Below are 22,635 nucleotides of genomic sequence, written 5' to 3'. Positions count from 1 at the left end.
ATTTTGCTTAATTAAGCTTCATTTAGAATTATATTTGCATTACATACAAGTATAAATGTACAATTAATACTTCTATACGTAATATTACGTTCGCATATATATATATATATATATATATATATATATATATATATATTTATAGTTTATATAAATACCTATATATATATATAATTATGCTCCTATACTATCAATAGTACTAAAGCCTTGATACTATTGAATTTTTGCATTGATGAAAGGATGTATACTATATATATATAATATATATGTATATATATATATATTATATATATATCGTAATAAATTATTGATGATATATGTTTTATGGTCCCACTTGAAAATGGAAAAATATATCTTCACATAATTTAATTTGCTTTGATATTCTATTTACCTATTAATGTTAAATGACCCCTAATCCAAATAAACCCTTATAGCTTTATATAATATATATATATATTATATATATATTAATATATATATATATTATTGTAGAAAGATTAGTTGTGTCTTTGTGATGATGTTCATGGTTACCGGTCAACAAACATGTTAACCTAAAACAGCAATGCTTTGATACATCATATTTCTAGCTACAAATTTACACTCTAAACCTCTCAACAACCAAAATTTACTCACTTATCTAACCAATTGTTTATTTCTAATATATATATATTTTTAAACTATTAAATGATGGGGTGTGACGTGTGAGATGTACACCTTATAATAGGGCATATAATGACATTTTTCTTTAATATTTAAAAAGTTTGGTTCAAAAGTAATCAAGAATGTTACCGTATCAAGAATCACTAGTTCAATCAGCAGGTCGACCACCGTTTAAACTACTTTTTAATTCTATTATACATACAAATATACATATATTATAATTTTAGTGTAATACTTAATTATAAATACTAATTTTTATATCAAATTAAGCATATATATGTTTTCAAGTTTCATTTTTTATAAAACTAATTAACCTGCGTTAATAGAAAATAAAATAAGCTTATTTGATTTTAAGCCGCTATTGGATTTTAATATAATTTGAAAAAAAAAAATCTGACCGATTTGATGAACATTGGACCGGTTCACCGGTTTGATTGTTGAAACATTGGTTTAAATGATTCAAAATGATTTTTTAATTTATCCGATTTGAAAAAGTTGAACCAAATCGCTTTATAGACCGATCATCTCTAGACCAGTCGAATTAGCCAATTCGACCTAATTTTTAAATTATTTTTTTATTTTTGACCCAATGGGAGACTTGCTATGCCAAAAGTGAGATTATACAGGGTTCTTTTTTTTTTTGGTTAAAGGGTGCTTATTAATTACACTGCTTTAAAATTCCTGCACGGAATGTGACGAAAGAGAAATGTAGTAAATGTCGAGATTTGGTTAGATTTGTAAATTAATTCTAATTGAATTAGGATTACTATTTAAATATGTTGGAGATAAATTAAAATTTAAATACTAATTAGAGTATGAATCTAGCTAGATTAGAATAAATATTTAAATCTATTAGAAATAAACGAAATATAGATTTAAATATTTATTAGAGTAGGAATTCTAAATATACTAGGATTTGGGTACGTTTTATTGTAAGCATTATATAACCACCATGTAGGGTGCTTTTGGAGAGGGAGTATGGCCAAAAAGTTGAAGCTCTTTGGTGGGTTGTACAAGAGAGAGAGAGTTGGCCGGTTGCATACACTTAGTGCACGGGTGCATGTGAGAGAGAAAGAGAGTTGTCTTTTGAATTTAAAAAAGACGAGAAAAGGGTAGAAGAGATTCAGAAAGAGGGTTCGGTTGTAGCTACTCTATTGCGGAAGAGGAGTCATGTGTAATATTCTCTTATTTAATAAATTTTATTTTACTCTTATATTTTCTGTTTTGATTTTTCTCTCTTTTGTGATTATATCAGCTTTGCTGAGAAGACGGGTTTATGGTAAAATCCGATTCGACGCTTCTGTTGCGGAATCCCAACAATCGGTACCGGATCTACAACAGTCGGTATCGAAGCGGGTTGCGGATACACAAGATCTGGTACCGGGGTGAGTACCGGATTCCCAACAATTGGTATCGGAGCCGAAGGTTACCAATCTGCGGGAGAGATCAACGGAGATGGCCACAAAATTTGAAATTGAGAAGTTCGACGGCAAGAACAATTTCGGATTGTGGTAAATTAAAGTACGGGCGATCCTCGTACATCAAGAGTTGGACGAGACGTTGAACGGGAAGGAAGTGAAGCCGGAGTAGGTCACGGATGCGGCATGGACGAAGATGGGGCGGAAGGCGCAAAGTACGCTTCAGCTATTATTAGCAGATGAGATTCTTTACAACATAGCCAACGAGACGACACCAGCGAAGTTGTAGAAGAAATTGAAAGATCTGTATATGACCAAATCCTTGACGAACAGGTTGTATTTGAAGTAGCGACTATTTACTCTGCGGATACAGAAAGCGGCGAGCCTACATGAGCATCTTAACGAGTTCAACAAGGTGGTGGCCCAGTTAACTAGCATCAGAGTCAATCTAGATGATGAGGACAAGGCGCTGATTTTATTATCTTCGCTGCTGACAACATATGAGTATCTGGTGACCACGTTGCTTTATGGCAAGGAGACTATAAGCATAGAGGCGGTCACGACGACGCTTTTCTCGAACGAGATGCGAAAGATGACTCAGGAGTCTAGCATGCAGGGCGGTGATACTGCTCTAGTGGTGAGAGCGAAGAAAGAGGCGACAATATCAGCGACTGGAGATCGACAGAAGAAGCCGCTATCCGAGATGGAGTACTTTTACTGTCACAGGAAAGGACATATCAAGCACAATTATCAGAAACTTTAGGGTGATCTGAATGAGTTAAAGCGATAGAAGGAAAAAACTGTTGTGAACCAGGATGAGACGGTATAAGCGACGGCGCAGGCGACAGAGTCGGAGACGATCGATTCTGATGTGCTATTTGCGGCGACCGGAGGAGCTAAAATTTCGGATGACGCGTGAGTGCTCGATTCAGCGTATTCTTTTCACGTTTGCCCGGAGAAAGAGTCTTTTGCTACCTATAAGGTAATCAAGGGTGGAAAAGCTTTGATGGGGAACGGGACGGCGTGCAAAATTTTGGGAGTCGGCACGGTGAAGATCCGAATGCACGATGGGGTCGTGAGGACGCTGACAGGTGTGCGGCACGTTCCTAGATTGAAGCGGAATTTAATCTCGTTAGGTATATTGGACTCGAAGGGTTGCATATTTCAGCTTCAGGTGGAGCTATAAGAGTCTGAAAACAAGATCGAGTTGTGTGCAAGGCAAACAAGCGCGAGAACTTATACGTTCTGAACGGAAGAACAGTCAGAACGGAAGCGAAGGCGGTTTGGGTTCCAAAAGTTCATGGAGATGCAGTCGCTCGAGACGAAGCGACGGATACGGCAATATCGAGCGAAGGAGATAAGCTCAAGGTGGAGCTTGCATGATGAGCTCGACACATCGGTTGAAGACTACAAATCCAACTAAGGTGGAGAATGTTAGGATTTGGTTAGATTTGTAGATTAATTGAAATTGGATTAGGATTAATATTTAAATCTGTTGGAGATAAATTAAGATTTAAATATTAATTAGAGTATGAATCTAACTATATTAGAATAAATATTTAAATCTATTAGAGATAAACGAAATATAGATTTAAATATTTATTAGAGTAGGAATCCTAAATATATTAGGATTTGGGTACGTTTTATTGTAAGCATTATATAAGCACCATGTGGGGTGCTTTTGGAGAGGGAGTACGGCTAAAAAGTTGAAGCTCTTTGGTGGGTTGTACCAGAGAGAGAGAGAGAGAGTTGGTCAGTTGCATGCACATAGTGCACGGGTGCATGTGAGAGAGAAAGAGAGTTGCCTTTTAGATTTATAAAAGATGAGAGAAGGGTAGAAGAGATTCAGAAATTAAGAGGGCTCGAGTTGTAACTTCTCTGTTGCAGAAGTGGAGTAATGTGTAATCTTCTCTTATTTAATAAATTTTATTTTACCCGCATATTTTCTATTTTTATTTTTTTCCTTTTTTGTGATTGTATCAGCTTTTGCTGAGAAGATGGGTTTATGGTAAAAATCCGATTCGACGCTTCCGTTGCGAAATCCCAACAATCGGTACCGGATCCACAGTAGTCGGTATCGGAGCGGGTTGCGGATTCACAAGATCCGTTACGGGGCGTTACCGGGCGAGTACCGGATTCCCAACATTAAAGACTAAATTACACTTTCAAGTCTTCAAATTATGAAGCATGTGATATTTGTGGTTCTCAAATTTTTTTTATATAATTTCTAGTTCAAACTTTGTAAACCATTATAATCAAACTTTATAATCTAATTAAATTGACTAAATAGTGATGTGAAAGTAATATGGTATCTTAAGCATTATCGTCATGTCTTCAGAGCATAGAATCTTGCTTTCTCGTGAAATTTTATTTACTTTTTGTAAGAACGCAGCAAAGTAAATGGCAAATGTAATATCGCGAGGGAACGTACACTTTCCAAAGTTTTCCAAAAGGAAAAAAAATATCATTGCGGGTGATGCTATCTTGATTTTGAGACTGCAAGCATATTTGGTATGTATATATTAGCTCTTATTCGGTCTCGTTGAAATGCTTGTTCTGCCTGACTGTAAACTAAATTCTAAATTTTGAGAAAGTTTTGCTCTACTCAGACATTCAAGCATTACCAATGCTTAATTTCATTGAGCGAATAGCCAACAAGGATCAATTTTCCAAATTGGACGCTCTCTTTTAAGCTTGCGTTTGGTTGGGGGTTAAGGGGTGGAATAACCCCTTAACCCCCATTTAATCCCCAAACGCAAGCATTTGGGGGTGGGGTTAGTAAACCCCACCCCAAACCGGGTTTATCAGATAAACCCGGTTTGGGGTAGGGTTTACTAACCCCACCCCCCCTCCCCGCACGGCTCCCAAAGCATAGAATATTTAAAACAATAAATAAAATATTTATTTTAAATGATTACAGTGAGGCTATTTTAGTAATTTTACTATCTTTATTAATCATATTATCTTTCTTATCCCACCTACTCCAACCAATTATTATCCTTCTTTATCAATCATTATCTTCTTATCCCACCTACTCCAACCAATCATTATCCTTTTTTATTAATTATTATCTTCTTATCCCACCTACTCCAACCAAACACTATTTTTCATTATTCTAGACTAACTCCAACCTCCAACCAAATACAAAAAAACTTTAACCCCACTTTAACCTTGAACTTAACCCTATCCCTGAGATAGCTATTTTTTCCTTAACCCCGAACCAAATGGAGGTAGTTAGTACTCTGCTATCCACTACATCCTGGTGGTAGTTAACTTGCTTTAATTACTCCAAATTAATTAGGCAGTACATGTGATTCACCAACAATAATAGAAGGGCATTAATGTTGAAGATATTTATCTGTGCATGGTTTAATTCCTTCCACAATCTTATTATTACTTGAGGGATTGAACAAGACCTGGACAACAAGATGATTGAACCATCATCAGCAGCAGTAATCAATTATTAGTAGCAGCAGCAATCAATTATCAATTATTAGTAGCAATAATATAATATATATGGTGTTCTTTTCATATTTAAGAGGCGCCCCATTTGCATGCCCCACCAAGTGCCGGTCATGTCGCAATCCCAAAGCTGTATTGCGATACCAATGCCTTCCTTTCAGGGTTTCAGCTGGTCGGACGTCTAATGGGGTCCGAACGTGGATTGTTGTTATTGATTGTGAGCCTACTATACTACTAGTACATAATTAAACATCCTAAATTTTTTCAGCAGGTTTCTTAATTATTTTTATTATAGATGTACGCAGAAATTGATAGATGAGATCTTTAAGTAGATTTTTAATTACAGTGATTTTTTGAACTTCATATTATTTTACTAGATAAGATAAATCAATTTATAAGCGAGGACATTGCACTAGAGAAAAAGAAAATCAAAATTTTTAACTGCATTGGACACGTCCCTCCGCCCCCCACCCCCCCCAAAAAAAAAAAAAAAAAAAANTGACATCGCCTGAACAAGTATAGACCCTTCAGTTAATAAACGTTATGAAGATTCAGACCCTGAGATTGATCCCTAGAAAGTTTAATGGTGTTTTAGCTAGCTAGGGTAAGTCGATCGATAATTATCTTAGATGAAAGAACAATAAGCTGTGGATCACTAGGATTCAATATATAATAATATCTTTAATTATCGACGCCACAAAGTCCGCTCAATTAAATTGGATCGTGAGCACAGCCTTAATTAGTTGGTCCCAAACAGAAGACAAATGGGAAAGTCTTAGCTCCTACGGAATAGGATTGAAAGTGACTGCGCCGAATTATGAGCTAAATGTCCCTCGCATTGCAATTAATAAAGGATAGTGCTAGCGATGATGATGACGACAAATCCCAAACACAAGGAGGTGTGGAGGAGGGAACGCCGTGTAGCATTTTTCTCCGCAATGATGGAAAGCAATGATCGATGGCTTTCCCATTGAGCCAAGCGATTCGGATGTGGACATCTTTTATTATGATTGCCGCGGTTGAATAATTTGGCGCGGACTTCATTCTCGCTGCGTTGTACCCCGCTTGTATGCCTTATATTTACCTAACTTAAAAAAAAAAAAATCTAATTTCATAAAGAAAAGATTTGAGGATGGTTTTTGGACATTACAATAGCTTTTCTTACGGAATAGTATGGAATAGTTATTTTTTTTTAAAAAAAAGCTTAAGTTATCAAAGAACTGTAATATGCTGGACCTTTTTCAATAAGCAAGCATTACAACAGAATTAGGTTATAGGGACACATGTTTGGGACACTTTTGAGTAAGTGTCCCATTTATGCTAAAACTTAAAAACACATCTACTAATGCCTAAATATAAAGCTCAATCCAACCAAAAATAAAAGATTACTCTACTCAACCCACTACACCCAGTCCATTTGGCCCGATTACAAACAGAAAAGAAAAAAAAAAAAATCAATTACCATCTTTTCTTCTCTCTTCACTCAATCCACTGAAATTCTAGACGAAGAGCCTTTCCTGTCGTCCTCCTTCGCCACCGCAGACAACGAGATAGAGTTTCGGCGGTTGCTAAATGCTTAAATAAGTGTTGGTAAATTAGCAGCACTCTTTTAGGTTATAGCGACACTCTTTAACTGTCACTATATACCTAGCGACCCCACATATAGCAACACTTTTTAAAAGTGTCAAGGAGTAATTTAGTGAGCAGCACTTTTTTTGCATGTACCTACATTTAAAAGTGTCGCTATAGACCGTTTTTTTTGTAGTGAAGGTTATATAGTATGAGATGATGATTGACACTTCTGCCAGAATGATGGACTAATGAGTTGAACCTGTTTTGCAGGAAATAGATGTAAAAATAGATTTGAAAAAGTGATCAGTTGCAATTGTGTTTCAGAGCATTTGGAAGCTTGGAGGATGTTTTGGGCGCCTAGAAGTATCGACCCAAGGAATAGAGTAGTTTCGGAGAATTTGAATCATGACCCGATGCATGAAAGTTTTGAGTGAGAGTTCTAGATACCCAGATGTGCCAAAATGGATCCGAATAGGTGGTCACTGCTCACGCAAGGTTTTAGGTGCCCAAAGTTACTGTGGATGCCTAAAATCCTAGTAAACTTATCGTGCAGCGATAGTGAGTCATTGGGGATATAGATGCTGTGTTCGGGTGCCCGAAAGTTTGAGTAGGTGCAACTCCAATGCATTTCAGCGTCCAGTGCGAGTTGGAGACACCCGAAACCCTAGACTTATAAGGTTTCAGATGCTGAAAGAGGTTTCGAGCGCCTAAAGTAAGTTTCGACTGAGTGGCGTTGACTGATTCTTTAAAGGGTTTCTTCTATTGTTGCCACCTATAAATAGGCCAGTACGTTCATCAGATCTCTATTCTCATTCTGGCTGAACTATGCTCCTTCCTCCTCTTTCTTCCACCATCTTTCTTTAGCAAAGTTTTAGGGCTCAACTTAGAAGAGCATATAGTGTTTTCTTCACTGTTGGAGAGTTGCTGTTGATGCTTGTTGCCATCATGGCTGAGGATTGCTACTATAGGGAGCAGAGCGATGATAGTTAAGTGGTTGTTTTTCCATTGTAGGTGGAATCTATGTAGCATGCTGAACTTTCACAAATTACGGAGTTCCAATAAGAGAAATAGTAATTGGTACTGTTGGGCAGACGTTGGAAGTATTGGAGAGGTGTCAGAATGTTTTCAGACGAATTAGCGCAAAAATCAAGTCATACCTGAGCTTTTCGAGTCTCAAGATATGGAGCCTGGCTTGAGGATTCGGACCTTGATGTTGTCAGTTACTATACCAAAGATCAAAGTCCAAACCCTCAAAGAGGATCCAAACCTTTAGTGCTAGTTTCACCAAGTTTTGGGAGTTATTCGGGTATTTTCTGTGCAAACCGGTCATGAAAATGGGCTTCGAAAGGCGAAATGTCATGCCCCAGGACCACCGATTTGGTCGGTTCGGGCACGCCAACAGACGCCGGACGGACATCACTTTCCTTGTCCGCCCAAGGCTCAACACAATATCAACATGTATATAATTTGCGTAAGCGGAAACATAGATATACATGGCTTACTCGAAGGCAAGCAACAACCAAAAGTGAAAGTTCTACAACTATCACATCCATTCATGTATCTTGATTACATGAAATCAAATACAAGCATATTACAACTACATTCATTCTTTTCTTTCATATAAACATCACATGATCCTCCAAAACATATGACATTTATATTTATACATCATTTATACATTTGCTCATCAAAACAAAAGATGATAATGGTAAGGTATGAACTATACTCGGGTAGTTGCTACCTAGGGTGCGATACCCTTACCGCAATCCTCGATCGCCTCGCTCGGACCTAGATCTGTAAAAATAGTGGGGTGAGAACTATAAGAAAGTTTTTAGTGGGTTCGGCAGCCGACCTTGCCGACTTTCCCACTAGGTCTAAACCAGACATAAGTAGAAGAAAAATAAATAGATAGGTAGCTATTCTAAATAAATGCAGCTACTATGCCTGAATTGCTACCTAGGGTGCGATACCCTTACCGCAAACCTCGATCGCCTCGCTTGGACCTGGATCTGTAAAAATAGTGGGGTGAGAACTATAAGAAAGTTTCCAGTGGGTTCGGCAGCCGACCTTGCCGACTTTCCCACTAGGTCTAAACCAGGCATAAGTAGAAGAAAAATAAATAGATAGGTAGCCATTCTAAATAAATGCAGCTACTATGCCTGAACAAGAATGCTAACAATATATGATACTCATGATGCATGCCGATTGCAATTCTCAATACCTAATCCTCTTGGTTAATCCGTAGGTTTCGTCCGAAAACTCACCAACCAAATCTCTACTATTGGGGAGATACTCCTACAACCCGACGGGACCGTCCTCTGGGGAAACTCCAACCCAGTGATGACTACTCCGGAGCTCATCGCTCGAGGGGGAGCGACCACCCTCAAGCCAAGACTTACAGGTGAGTATGATCCAATCCACAACTATGAGGATGCCATGTTCACATATGCCACAACACAAGGTGTCTCATTCTCTAGCTTTCATTATGCTTGCTAATGCCACAAAGTGCTATTTCACTCACTTGTCATAATGTCACCATGTTCTCTACCTCAACTAGGTTCGTATCTCAATTCATACATATATAGGGTTCACAATTGCTCAATATCTTATTCTCAACTCATATGTATCTTTATACTAAAAGCATGCAAACAATATATATCAACATATTCTCATTAACCCTACAATGCATGAATCCTAATATATACATATACATGCTCAACGAGTGACATTTAGACATAAAAGGATATTCGATGATTTCGGATAGCACCACCCACCTCGTAGGGTCGCTAAGTGCTAGAGTCCAAGTTACACAATTTTTACTCGCCGCTGTCACTCGACCCTCGGCAAACGAAGCCGAAATGGAATTTAATGCGTTTTGTGGCAGCGGGTGACTCGTGATACGAGTCGGTGCATTCCGGGACGGTTCGTGGGTCCCGGCGGAGTCCCGGTGCAATTTTCGAGACTTCCGGCGAGTTACGGTAGTCGGTTTTGGGAAACCGATCTCCGTGAGTTTAGTTGTAGGGTTGTGATTTAGTGTTTCTTAGTTGTGGGTTAGATATTAACCCGGTGGACCCTCCGTAGGTCTGGTTGACATTCCCTTGCAGTCAGGAGACAGACGCGACATCCTTACAGGTGGGTACTTCGATCTGAAGTCGGTACAGTGGTGCACGCTCGGTGATGGTTTCTTACCCTTACTCCCTGGTTGTTATACATGCATATACTATATGTTGAGCCTAGCACCTATACCATGTTCCTTGTTGCTCTAGTTAGCTATTTTACATATCCTTTATCATGTTTACAGTAGAGCGGTTTTGTGACTATCTGTGAGATTGTGACCTAGTCGGTCAGTGCATTGTATCTGTTTCGTGACCTGATTGGTCGGTCGTTGTATCTCGTATTTGTGACCTATTCGGTCGGTTCCTTGACTTCTGTCGTCGATGACCGTTGAGGTCGGTGTACCCTGAGGGGTTGGATTGTCGGCTAGCGGCTGACGGTAGTTCTAGATTTCAGTGATACATGATGTGATATTCGTGTGACCTATTGGTCGGTTCTTGAGTATACTATTAGTTGACATTGAGCAGTACTTGCATACATTTGAGAGGATGTCGAGCTGTTCCATCCTAGTTGACCTGAGTGGTCTATTCTTATGCTTCATTATAGTTTGATAACCTATTGGTCGGTTAGCCCCTAGGGGCAGTGATTGTCGGCTGGTTGCCGATGGTTGGCTATTGAGCATATCAGCATTGATCGCCTGAGACTCGTTCGCATTTCATATACACCAGCGGTTTGGCCACCACAAGAGGGTGTTCTTTTTGGAAAAAGTGGTCGTACGTCCGACCCGTGAGCCCGGCGGCTAGTATCGAGTTATATGCAGCCTATGAGCCCAGCGGTCAGAACTGGGTTATATGCAGGTAGAGTGGCAGTGGGCACACGCTTGAGGTCTACGGGCCGATAGAGCAAATTTCATATTGGGTATATTTGGTCTATACGTCTAGTTAACGCATATGTCTATAGTAGCAGTTGTTGCATGCATATTTACAGTTCTTTCTTTACAGTTGTCTTGCTACTATAGTTTTGATATCAACGTATGCATTTAGTTCTTTTTACAGTAGCGGTAGTTGTGTATTCAGTTATTGCTCTATTTCCTTCTAGGTTATAGCTACTGTATTTGTTATATCTGCTCATGAACTTATTTATCTCTCCCTGATCCGGTGAGTACTCCTCGCCTTCGTCGGCTTGCGGTACCCACTGGGAGGGGAGACATGTTTACATGTTCTCACCTTTCACACCATTTTTCAGGTATTGCGAGCAGTGAGGGTTGAGACAAGACGTGAGATACGTTCGTAGCGGTCGATAGAGCTTCCGACCCAGGTTATTCGGTTTAGTTTCTACCCTTGCTATTATGTTGTTATAGTTTAGACAGTTTATATGGTTCAGTATTTTTATTACATTTGAATATGTGGGTTTTCATGAATGTAATAAAAGAATTTGTGAATTTTGTGAAATAAAAAATAGTTTTCTACCCCTCGTGGTAGAGTATTTTAAAAGAAAAGAGTTTCCTTGTGGGAAACAGCTTTCAAAATATTTTTTCGTGGTTTTTGTAACTTAGTATTTCAAAACTAGTTTCCGGATAAGAAATATTTTAACTGATAGTTGTGGTTTTATGTTAAATCTTAAATGTGAACCTGTGGTGAATGGAGTATGGATATATAAATATGGATGTTTGTATGTTCAGTGGTAGTGGTTGTATTCTGGATATGTACTTGTATTTGTGCGACGCCGTGCAAATACAGGGGAGACTCTGTCCAGGTGAACAGTGGACTCCCTGTATTTATGGCGGATCTGGCATACCCTCGGGGTCAGGTTTTCAAAAAAAAAAATTTCGCTGTATTTTCACCTACAAAGGGACCCCGGGGCGTGACAGATTAAAGTGGTATCAGAGACAAGTTACAACCACAGCACCATTCACAGGTTGTTTTGAAAAATAAACAAAAATTGAACCATTGGTTAGATTGACCTATAGGAAGACCTACAGTATATAGGCACGTGAGTGCGGGGTTTGGGCTTGTGTCCCGATGTGCATGTTGAGTTCGATAAACTCAGAGTGCACGGTTTTTTCCGTATGTGTCACGCCCTGGGACCGCCAATTTGGTCGGTTCGGGCACGTCAACAGACGCCGAATGGACAGCACCTCCCCTGTCCTCCCAAGGCTCCACCAATACATGTATAACAAAGCAATTCAACCAAAATGAACGCAAGTATACACGGCTTGCACGAGGGCAAGCAACAACCAACTCAAGTGAAAATAATCTAACTATTACAATCATACATTGTAACTTGATCATTTTGAATCAAATACAAGCTTATACATTCTTTATACATCCATTCATCCAATTTACATTTTCATCTCTCAAATGAACTTAATACATTTTCATCTCTCACATAATTTTATTATATTTCCATTCATCAAACATAATAGATGAAATACTATGGGTGGCTCTATACACGATGGTAGAACGCTACCTAAAACACGATAACTATGCCACGAGCCATGATCGCCCCGCACGCGTTAGAACCTGCATGGTTCGTGGAATGAGAACTACAACAAAGTTCCCAGTGGGTTCAGCCGCCAACCTCGCCGACTCGCCCACTAGGTCTATTCAGGCATATGTAAATGAAAGGTAGATAGATATCAAATCAACTAATGCAATGCTAATACAATGCCTGCAAAGAAACTGAGTCAATAGATAAACGATCATAAGTATGATAATGCATGCACAATGCTCATTCGCTTGGCTTTTACCCAATCATGCATCACGGGGTGCTCCTGGTTTACCCCAACTCACAACCCAAAATCCCTATCATTCGGGGAGGCTCCAAGCACTACCACCCGAGGGACCATCCTCTGGGACCTCTCTTCCAGTGGTGTCAATTCCGGAATGCACCGCTTGAGGGGGAGCTACCGCCCTCGAGCCAAGACTCATGTGAGTATGATCCAATCCCCAATTTGGGAATGTTTAGCCACATATGCCACTTGCCTCGATGCCACAATGAACCATTAGGCTCTTTACCTTGTTATTTACCTCATTCTCTAGGCCACACTTGCACAATGCTCTTAGAACTTTGCCTCATCTAGCATAACATGTCATAATGTCACTAATCATAATGTCACTAACATCACTTATCACAATGTCTGGGGCCACACTTGCCACATTGTCCACTACGGTTATAGTTCGACATGTCTCAATGCATGTAATGTTTACAAACATCCTAATTCCACAACCACAATGCTCTCTAATGTCAACTAATGTTATAGTTCAACATGTCACAAACTCAATGCCAATCTCGTCGCTAATGTCAATGTCACCTTTGTTTACTATTATCATAGTCCAAGTCCCACATTCACACATGTATAGGGTTCCAACATTCAAGTTTCACATGGTTCTATATCAATTCATATGTTCAACTACGTTAGAAGCATACAATTGAGTGTCAACCAATAATCACATGTCCACTACCCTATTATGCATGAATGACAATATATTCATATGCTCAATAAAAAGGCGACATAGACATAAAAGGAAATTCAACAATTATGGATAGCACCCCCCACCTTATAGGAATGCCGAGAAGCGCCGATTCAATTTTCACGATTTTTAGACACCTACGCCGCGAGCTGCAACAATCTGTACCAATTCGGCTTCTTTCTTCAATATCTTCGCGTACGCTCGTTGTATCACCGAACCGAGCGCACTAACTCGTTCGTTGACCTACCAATTAGGTTAACAAGAGATCAAACTCAAGTTAGATCTCAACTTTACAAAATTTCCAAATCTAACCCCTAGGGTTTTCATCTTTATGAACTAACCCCTTAGAACATGAAAATCCATGTCTAAATCCACCATAGCATCTTCTAAATGTAATAATTAGAAGAGATTAACCAAACTCTAACATTAAAACCATAAACCCTCAAAACCTAGGGTACTTATCTCAAACTTGAAGCTTTCCTCCAAGCAAGGTTGCCATGAGAGGGCTTCATCTCCACCAAGCCATCTCTTCTCCACCAAAACTCCACCATTGGAGCACCTCAAAGAGAGAGAGAGAGAGAGAAATCTAGAGAGAGAATGAGGGTTTCATGTTGGGTTGGAGGGAGAGAAATGAGGGCTAAATCTCATCCCTCATACCTATACACTCATATACACACATTTGCACATAGCCCCTCACACCCCTCTATGTTTAACACATTGCCCCAGCTCATTCTGGGCATTTTCGGGTCTCGGGGACCGGTCCTTGGCTTGAGGGACCGGACCTCGTAGGTCCAAAAATTCTGCATATTCCAGACTTAGCCAAAATTTCAGCCTTTTACCTTTTTGGTTCGTTTTCGCTCGTTTTCGCTCGTTAGGCCTCCGATTCATTTCAAATCGCACCGAGACTCTCAAAATATGTTTTCGAGCGCATTCAAACTATCTTTTCATCCACGCCTTGAAGGATTTCGGCAAAGGTCCGCTCATAGCTTTTCGAGTTTCGTTTTCGCGCCTAACGCGCACCAAAACGCCCGAACGCTTCCGAACTTCACCGGAATCATTCTAACGGCTTTCCAAACTAACATACACCATAACTTCATAATTATAGAAGTTCGGTATGTTACAGTATGTGCTACGATTTTCGCACAAGCTGGTGTCTCAGTCGGGAGTAGTGGCGGTGTACTTATGGACATTGAGTGGCGGGGTGCAGTTCCCCAGGTGTAGCCACTTCTGTCAGGTAGGGCCTTGAAGGGCCAGTGATTTTTGGGCCTAGGCGAGTGTCTTAACTGCCGACGCCCAGGCCACTCTTCCTACTTAGGGTACGAGAGTTATTGCGAGTGTCTCTACGGAGACGGCACTAAGACCTGTTACGGTCGTGGCTTTTGTGGGGCTACTAGGGTGTAGCCCAAGGTTTTGATAGCGGCCGTTTTGGCGACTGCAATATTGGTGTCGCTTTCGCAGATCTTTGGGTAAGGTTGTGATACCTATCCCTCCTTCTAGTTTACTGATGGAATCGGCGGTGTGGGTCTTTTGACCTTTAGCTAGTTCTTACGTCAAACTAACGTGTACTAGAACTGAGTAGACATAGTCTTGGTGTTAGATCTCTGTTGATGCATACATCGTATGCGGTTATCCTAACACCTAAATTGGCGTGTCAGGGGATAGTAGATTGGTGATAGGATTCGTCTTGACTCAAGACACTCCAGGGTATTGTCGGAGTTCTCGGAGCTTTGGTTATAGCTCGGATGTGGTGCGGAAATTGGTTAAAGAAACCATTTCCTAAAGCCTCTGTCTGGGTAGTTCGTGGGTTAGAGTCGCTAGTAGCTTGTGGATCTTGAAAGCTGTGGGACTCCCAGTGAGTCGGTTCAAGGTCGATCTGTTTTCGAATATCGACTTGCAAAGTCGACGTTTCTACGGTTTTGGTCGTGAACTTTTGGTCCAGTGTCGAGGTATCAAGTGGCTTGATACTTCGACGTGTCGCGCTTCCAACTTATTGTTGGTAATCTTCGGATATTTTGTTTTTCTTTTGATAAGTACAGTGGCTGCAGACAATGTACTGTCGAAAGTTAGGACGAAATACCTTCTTCCCGTTTGGGACTCCTAGATTGGGTCGGTGTTTTCTCTTGCAAGACAATCTCTAAAGATAGTCTTGTGAGAAAGCTTGAGTGATGGTCATCTTTGACGACGTAGCGAGCCTTGGGTTATTCCCTGGCATGTTTTTTTCGCAGTTGATTTATCATCACTGCAGATGGTTTTGACTTTGGTTCGAGTCTGGGTGTTCGTAGCTCTTTAGTTGTGCCTTCCACAGCTAAAAGGTTTGTTTGGTTAGTAGTCTCGGTCTGTTTGTCGGGAGGTTCTGAAGTACAGTTGTTCAGTGACATAAACCTAGTTGTTGGCTTTGATCGTCACGGTTAGTGATAGCGAATAAGGTTTGCGACTCGGCTTAACGTGCAAGCCTTGGAATTGTATGCTTGTCCGGTTAATTGGTGATAGGTGTGTCGCGGTCTTAATGAGACAGGTAGTTGGGTGTTGCTGGAAACATTGATCGCTAGGATCCCTTGTAGGACGGCAGCGACAGGGTCTCGTAGAGACAGGTGTTGAGCATCACCGATGGTTAATATCGCATAGTGCGATTGGCAATCTTGTGCACCAAGTGATGGACTTGCATGGAAAGTGTGTTCGTTTGATTAATTATTGAGGAGACAAATTTGTCGAGCTCAATTAGTAGTATAAGCCTTAGACCTTTTGGTGAGGTGGAAAGTGAGATCTTGGACCTAGGACTGTAGAATGTCACAGGTGACTCTTTATGAGGGATGTTCGACTTTGGCAGTTTGTGTGTTGTTTCGACCTTTGGAAATGTACACCAGACTAGTGGTGTTGTCCCGTGACTTTTCTACGTGAACTTTCGACGTAGACGAGTCAGTCGCTGCTATGCGGACCAAGGTTGAGTGGACCTAGTGATTCTGAGTGGAAAATTATTATCTCAGAATTGGCAATAGTTGAGATCGGATAATTCAGGTCGCGGGACTATTTTTGTCCGTAGGTTATTGGACGGTGTTGATCCCGGTGAGTTTTGGTCCGTAGATTTTGAGTTGATATGCCTTTCCTCGTCTAATCCGAGTGGAACCGTAGTTCTTTTCTCCCCACCTTTCAGAGGTTGATCTGTCTAGATTCAAGAAAATGTAATTGACCTATACCCAAAAGTGATACCGCAGTGGTAGAGTAATGTCCGAATTCAATTCGGGTGGGTAGGTGTGGTCAAGTTTCGGGGACGAAACTTCTTTTAAGGGGGGGATGATATAAGGACTGAGATTTTGGCAGTATAGCTAAACTCCCTGTTGATGATGTTTCTGTGTGTAATTTAATTACATAACCACTCATCAAGTTTCAGGAGAAAACGAGTTAGAATGGTGAAGTTACGCGATCATTACTAATCACTTAAGGGGAATAGTAACTCCGATTTTTCGAAGAGGCTGATGAGTAGATGTGGCTTCTTGTGCGTATCGGACTCTGTTCATAGCAATCCAATAGCTCTTTTTGATCGGTTCAGCTATTCTGGAACCAATGGCACTGACGGATTTGGGTTTTGATGCATGATTTTTGAGAAAAGGAGTTTTATCGAAAAGAGGATTTTCGTTCCTTGCCGTTCTTGCATTTTAAAACCCCTCGTGCCCTGTGCATGTGACCTGGAGTTGGGTGGAGCATGTTTCAGGTACCTACTGGTGGTAGGGGATTCAAATTCGATTTTGAATTTAAGGTTTAGTGGGTTTACACATTTGTACATGCGTGGTGTTTGAAAATTTGAAGAGGGGATGGGTTTCGTCGCAAATCGGTAATCGAATCAGATGAAACAAAGTTGTAGATTCGATGCCCCAATCGTGTTGAACGCGTTGGCGTAATCCGATCGAAAATTCGACGGATGGATCTTCGGGAATAGCAAAATCTTCGCTGCGGGGTCGAAATTGGCAAAACGAAAAAATTGCGAAAGGTCCAATATTTTATGTACCGTTTTGCGTGGTTTCGAACGTTGAGGTGCGGGTGTGCAAAGTGCACGTGCTGTCGAGGGCTGGACTGTAAATAATAAACCTTGAGGGGGTTCGCTGCAAAATTACGTTTGGTATATATAGGGTTGTTAGGATTTTCTTGCACAAACCCTAGCCCTAGCCGACCCATCACCCCCCAGCCAACCCTTGCTGACCTCAGCCCTTCCCTGCCCTCACCGTGCTCGTGCCCCGGCCGCCAACAAGCTGCTCCGGCCGCCGGAAGAACCTCCTTCTTAACTTCTCTCTCATTTTGTTCCCACCACCGTGGCTGTCGGCCTCTAGATGTCACCCTAACCTATGGAGTCTTCATCCTCGGGTCGTGTAAGGTATCGGACTTTTAAAATCATGAAGTTACGGTGTACATTTGGTTGGAAGACCATTTGAATGGTTTCGGTGAGGTCCCGGTGAGGTCCGGAAGCATTCGGGCGNTATTTTGGAAGATGTAAGCTTTATATTATGTTTAGAAGCTTAATGTATAATCAAGTTGTATTATAAGGGCTGAATGAATGTAATAGATAGATGCTCTCTCTTTATCATTACTTGTATGTTCTATACTTGTATCTTGCTCTTGGTTGTTTTGCACTGATTGTGCTCTCGTTGTAGTTATCGATTGTGTATGTATTCAAGTTATTTTCCTGGGGACTTGTTGTACACAATCTTGTCGTTAGCCTTGGGCGGACAAGGGAGGTGCTGTCCGTCCGGCGTCTGTTCGACGCGCCCGGGCCGAACCAAATTGGTAGCGGTCGCGGGGCGTGACAGGTCGAGTCCCATCTCCGGCGTCTCCCCAGTCGGCCCTCGCCGTTCCCGTGCGTCGCCGGCGTCGTCCGAGCTCGCTGCGGCCAACCCGGAACCACTTGAGCCGAGCTCAGCCCAGCTTGAGGCCGGCGTGCAGCAACCGTCCTAGTTCGGTCGCCCCGCCTCCCTCCGGTATCTAGCGACCTCAGGCGCGTATTCCCGGCTATCCCCGTGCGCCGCCGGCCCCGCCCTAGGCTCCTGCGCCAGCCCAGACCTGGTGCGGACCGAGGCGGAGCCCTCGTGGCCTCCGCGTGTTGCCGCCGCCCACAGCGGGGCGCACCACCTCTTCCTCAACCTCCGGCGACAGATCGTCGCCTCCCGGAGCTCCTCCGGCCGCCACCGGACCGCCGCGGATCCCATGAACCCGAGAGCAAGTCGAGGGTTGATCTGTGCCTCCGCACCACCGGCCGCCTCCCGCCGCTGGCCAGCACCTGACCTGGACCCCATCGACCGGCCGCGCTCGTCCCCGGCCGGAACGCCCGCCGTCCGGCCGCCTCCGGCTAGCCCTAGCTCTTTCCTGACCGGTAAGCAAAGTTTTTGCTGTTCTGCGCACTGTTTCGGTTTGGGATCACTGTTCCGGCGACCCGGGGCTGTTTCGATGCCCCCGGAGGTGAGCACGGTGATCTTCAGTCAGTGCTGATCATAGTGCTCACCTCATTTAGGGTCAACAAGCTCTGGATGAGTGAGTTAGAATAGTTTCAGCGCCAATGTTCGTTAAAATTCGAGTCGCTCCCGCACTTCCCACAGTGGCCGGAACTGCTCCGAAAGGTGAGCACGGCCTCCGGCATGCCGAGACCTATCAGCGGGTGTCCCGGTTTGATTGAATGAGCATCGGTTTGCACTGTCGGGCAATAAAATCCCAAAAATCGCATGAAATAATGCGAATTCGTGTAATCAGGAGGGTTTTTGTGCTAAGTGTGGTTGCTGGTGGCAGCATGTGAGGACACGGGTAACCTCTAGACTGATTGTCCAAGGCCTCAGGCCCTTGCGGAGATCGGAAATGCATTTCCGGTGCATTTGTCGGGAAAATCCGCCGACGAAACGCGGGTTCAGTTCGGAATTCTTCCGACAGTGCTTCGTGATGAATTGTGTAGTCGCTGAGCCTTGTTGGCTGATCACTCGCGTCATTTCGAGGGTTCGGAAATGACGGGTGAGCGACGATGGGTTCCGATGTCGAAATTGACACGTCCGGGAACCCAGATCCGAATAATTATCCAGCAATAGTTGTTTGGTTGTGTATCCTTGTGTTTGCTTCCAAGACATCCAATTTGATGCGTTTTGTGGCAGCAGGTGACTCGTGGTACGAGTCGGTGCATTCCGGGACGGTTCGTGGGTCCCGGCGGAGTCCCGGTGCAATTTTCGGGACTTCTGACGAGTTACGGTAGTCGGTTTTGGGAAACCGATCTCCGTGGGTTTGGTTGTGGGGTTGTGATATAGAGTTTCTTAGTTGTGGGTTAGATATTAACCAGGTGGACCCTCCGTAGGTCTGGTTGACATTGTCTCGCAGTCAGGAGACAGACTCGACATCCTTACAGGTGGGTACTTCGATCCGAAGTCGGTACAGTGGTGCACGCTCGATGATGGTTTCTTACCCTTACTCCCTAGTTGTTATACATGCATATACTATATGTTCAGCCTAGCACCTATACCATGTTCCTTGTTGCTCTACTTAGCTGTTTTACATATCCTTTATCATGTTTATAGTAGAGCGGTTTCGTGACTATCTGTGAGATTGTGACCTAGTAGGTCAGTGCATTGCATCTTTTTCGTGACCTTATTGGTCGGTCGTTGAATCTCGTATCTGTGACCTATTGGGTCGGTTTCTTGACTTCTGTCGTCGATGACCATTGAGGTCGGTGTACCCTGAGGGGTTGGATTGTCGGCTAGCGGCTGACGGTAGTTCTGGATTTCAGTGATACATGATGTGATATTCGTGTGACCTATTAGTCGGTTCTTGAGTATACTGTTAGTTGACATTGAGCAGTACTTGCATACATTTGAGATAATGTCGAGCTGTTCCATCCTAGTTGACCTGAGTGGTCTATTCTTGTGCTTCATTATAGTTTGATGACCTATTGGTCGGTTAGCTCCTAGGGGCAGTGATTGTCGGATGGTTGCCGACGGTTGGCTATTGAGCATATCAGCATTGATCGCCCGAGACTCGTTCGCATTTCACATACACCAGCGGTTTCACCACCGCAAGAGGGTGTTCTTTTCTGGAAAAGTGGTCGTACGTCCTACCCGTGAGCCCGACGGCTAGTATCGGGTTATATGCAGCCTATGAGCCCAGTGGTCAGAACTGGGTTATATGCAGGTAGAGTGGCAGTGGGCACACGCTTGAGGTCTGTGGACCGATATAGCAGATTTCAGATTGGGTATATTTGGTCTATACGTCTGGTTGACGCATATGTCTATAGTAGCAGTTGTTGCATGCATACTTATAGTTCTTTCTTTACAGTTGTCTTGCTACTATAGTTTTGATATCTATGTATGCATTCAGTTCTTTTTACAGTAGCGGTAGTTATGTATTCAGTTATTATTCTATTTCCTTTCAGGTTATAGCTACTGTATTTGTTATATCTGCTCATGACTTTATTTATCTCTCCCTGATCCGGTGAGTACTCCTCGCCTTTGTCGGCTTGCGGTACCCACTGGGAGGGGAGACATGTTTACATGTTCTCATCTCCCCCACCATTTTTCGGGTATTGCGGGCGGTGAGGGTTGAGACGAGACATGAGATACGTTCGTAGTGGTCGATAAAGCTTCCGACCCAGGTTATTCAGTTTAGTTTCTACCCTTGCTATTCTGTTGTTATAGTTTAGACAGTTTATATGGTTCAGTATTTTTATTACATTTGAATATGTGGGTTTTCATGAATGTAATAAAAGGATTTGTGGATTTTGTGAAATGGAAAATAGTTTTCTACTCCTCGTGGTAGAGTGTTTTAAAAGAAAAGAGTTTTTTTGTGGGAAACAGTTTTCAAAAGGTTTTTTCGTGATTTTTGTAACTTAGTATTTCAAAACTAGTTTTCGGATAGGAAACATTTTAACTGATAGTTGTGGTTTTATGTTAAATCTTAAATGTGAACCTGTGGTGAATGGAGTATGGATATATAAATATGGATGTTTGTATGTTCAGTGGTAGTGGTTGTATCCTCGATATGTACTTGTACTTGTGCGACGCCGTGCAAATACAGGAAAGACTCTGTCCGTGTGAACAGTGGACTCCCTATATTTGTGGCGGATCTGGCATACCCTGGGGGTCAGGTTTTAAAAAAAAAAAATTTTCGATGTGTTTTCACCTACAAAGGGACCCCGGGGCGTGACATCACCTCGATACAATCAACGCTCTCGTACTACTAGAGCCATTGGTTAAATCGCTTACCTCAGCTATCTTGGGTGGTCCACAGGCCACCAATCCTGCGTAGGCCTACCGCCTAAACCTGCCTCAATAATGCGCAACGTCTCTCGCTCACAAGCGTGTAGACCCACATTCTCGGTGTACTAACGATCACACGATCTCACACGACACACTCTACAAAGCAATACACATTTTTATCGGCTTCTAAGCACCTAGTGCGAGCCACCAGCCTTACGAGTGGTCCATGGCCCGCTTCACACTTAGCAATGCTCAAGTGCTACTACCAACAAACCCTATCGGCTGAGCTAAAATCCGCACTTCACGGATACCTATACTTGAGCGTCCTACGCTACTGTACTTTCCACAACAAGTCAAGCACTAGGCAATCTTGCCCATGCTCACAAGCATGTGAGTACGATTCTCTTCACCTTGGTTGAGGTACTACTAGACCGACTCACCAGAACTTGGCGATTATCCTACCACTTCCGCAATAGTGATCACATCATCACTATTCGGTCCGTCAGATCAACATTCGGAACTCTCAGATTATAAAGATGTCCTCAGTCTCACGAATCAACTCTCGCAATCAATTACTCACATTGCCTGATAGTCGGTCCACCATTTCCATCCCTACTATGAGCCTTATCTTTCATCCTTAGCTCGTTACCAGCAATTCACTTGCACCGTCTAATCAGCTATCCACTTTGGTAGGCGATGCACTTTTCATGACACGAGCATGCCAGGGTACCCAGTACCTACCCATACGTTGGTCCCTACCATATTTATGCATAAATAGTAGCAAAG

The sequence above is a fragment of the Ananas comosus genome, linkage group 16 (genome assembly GCF_001540865.1).
Source record: "Ananas comosus cultivar F153 linkage group 16, ASM154086v1, whole genome shotgun sequence".
NCBI classification, from domain to species: domain Eukaryota; kingdom Viridiplantae; phylum Streptophyta; class Magnoliopsida; order Poales; family Bromeliaceae; genus Ananas; species Ananas comosus.
This window is presented reverse-complemented; position numbering follows the sequence as displayed.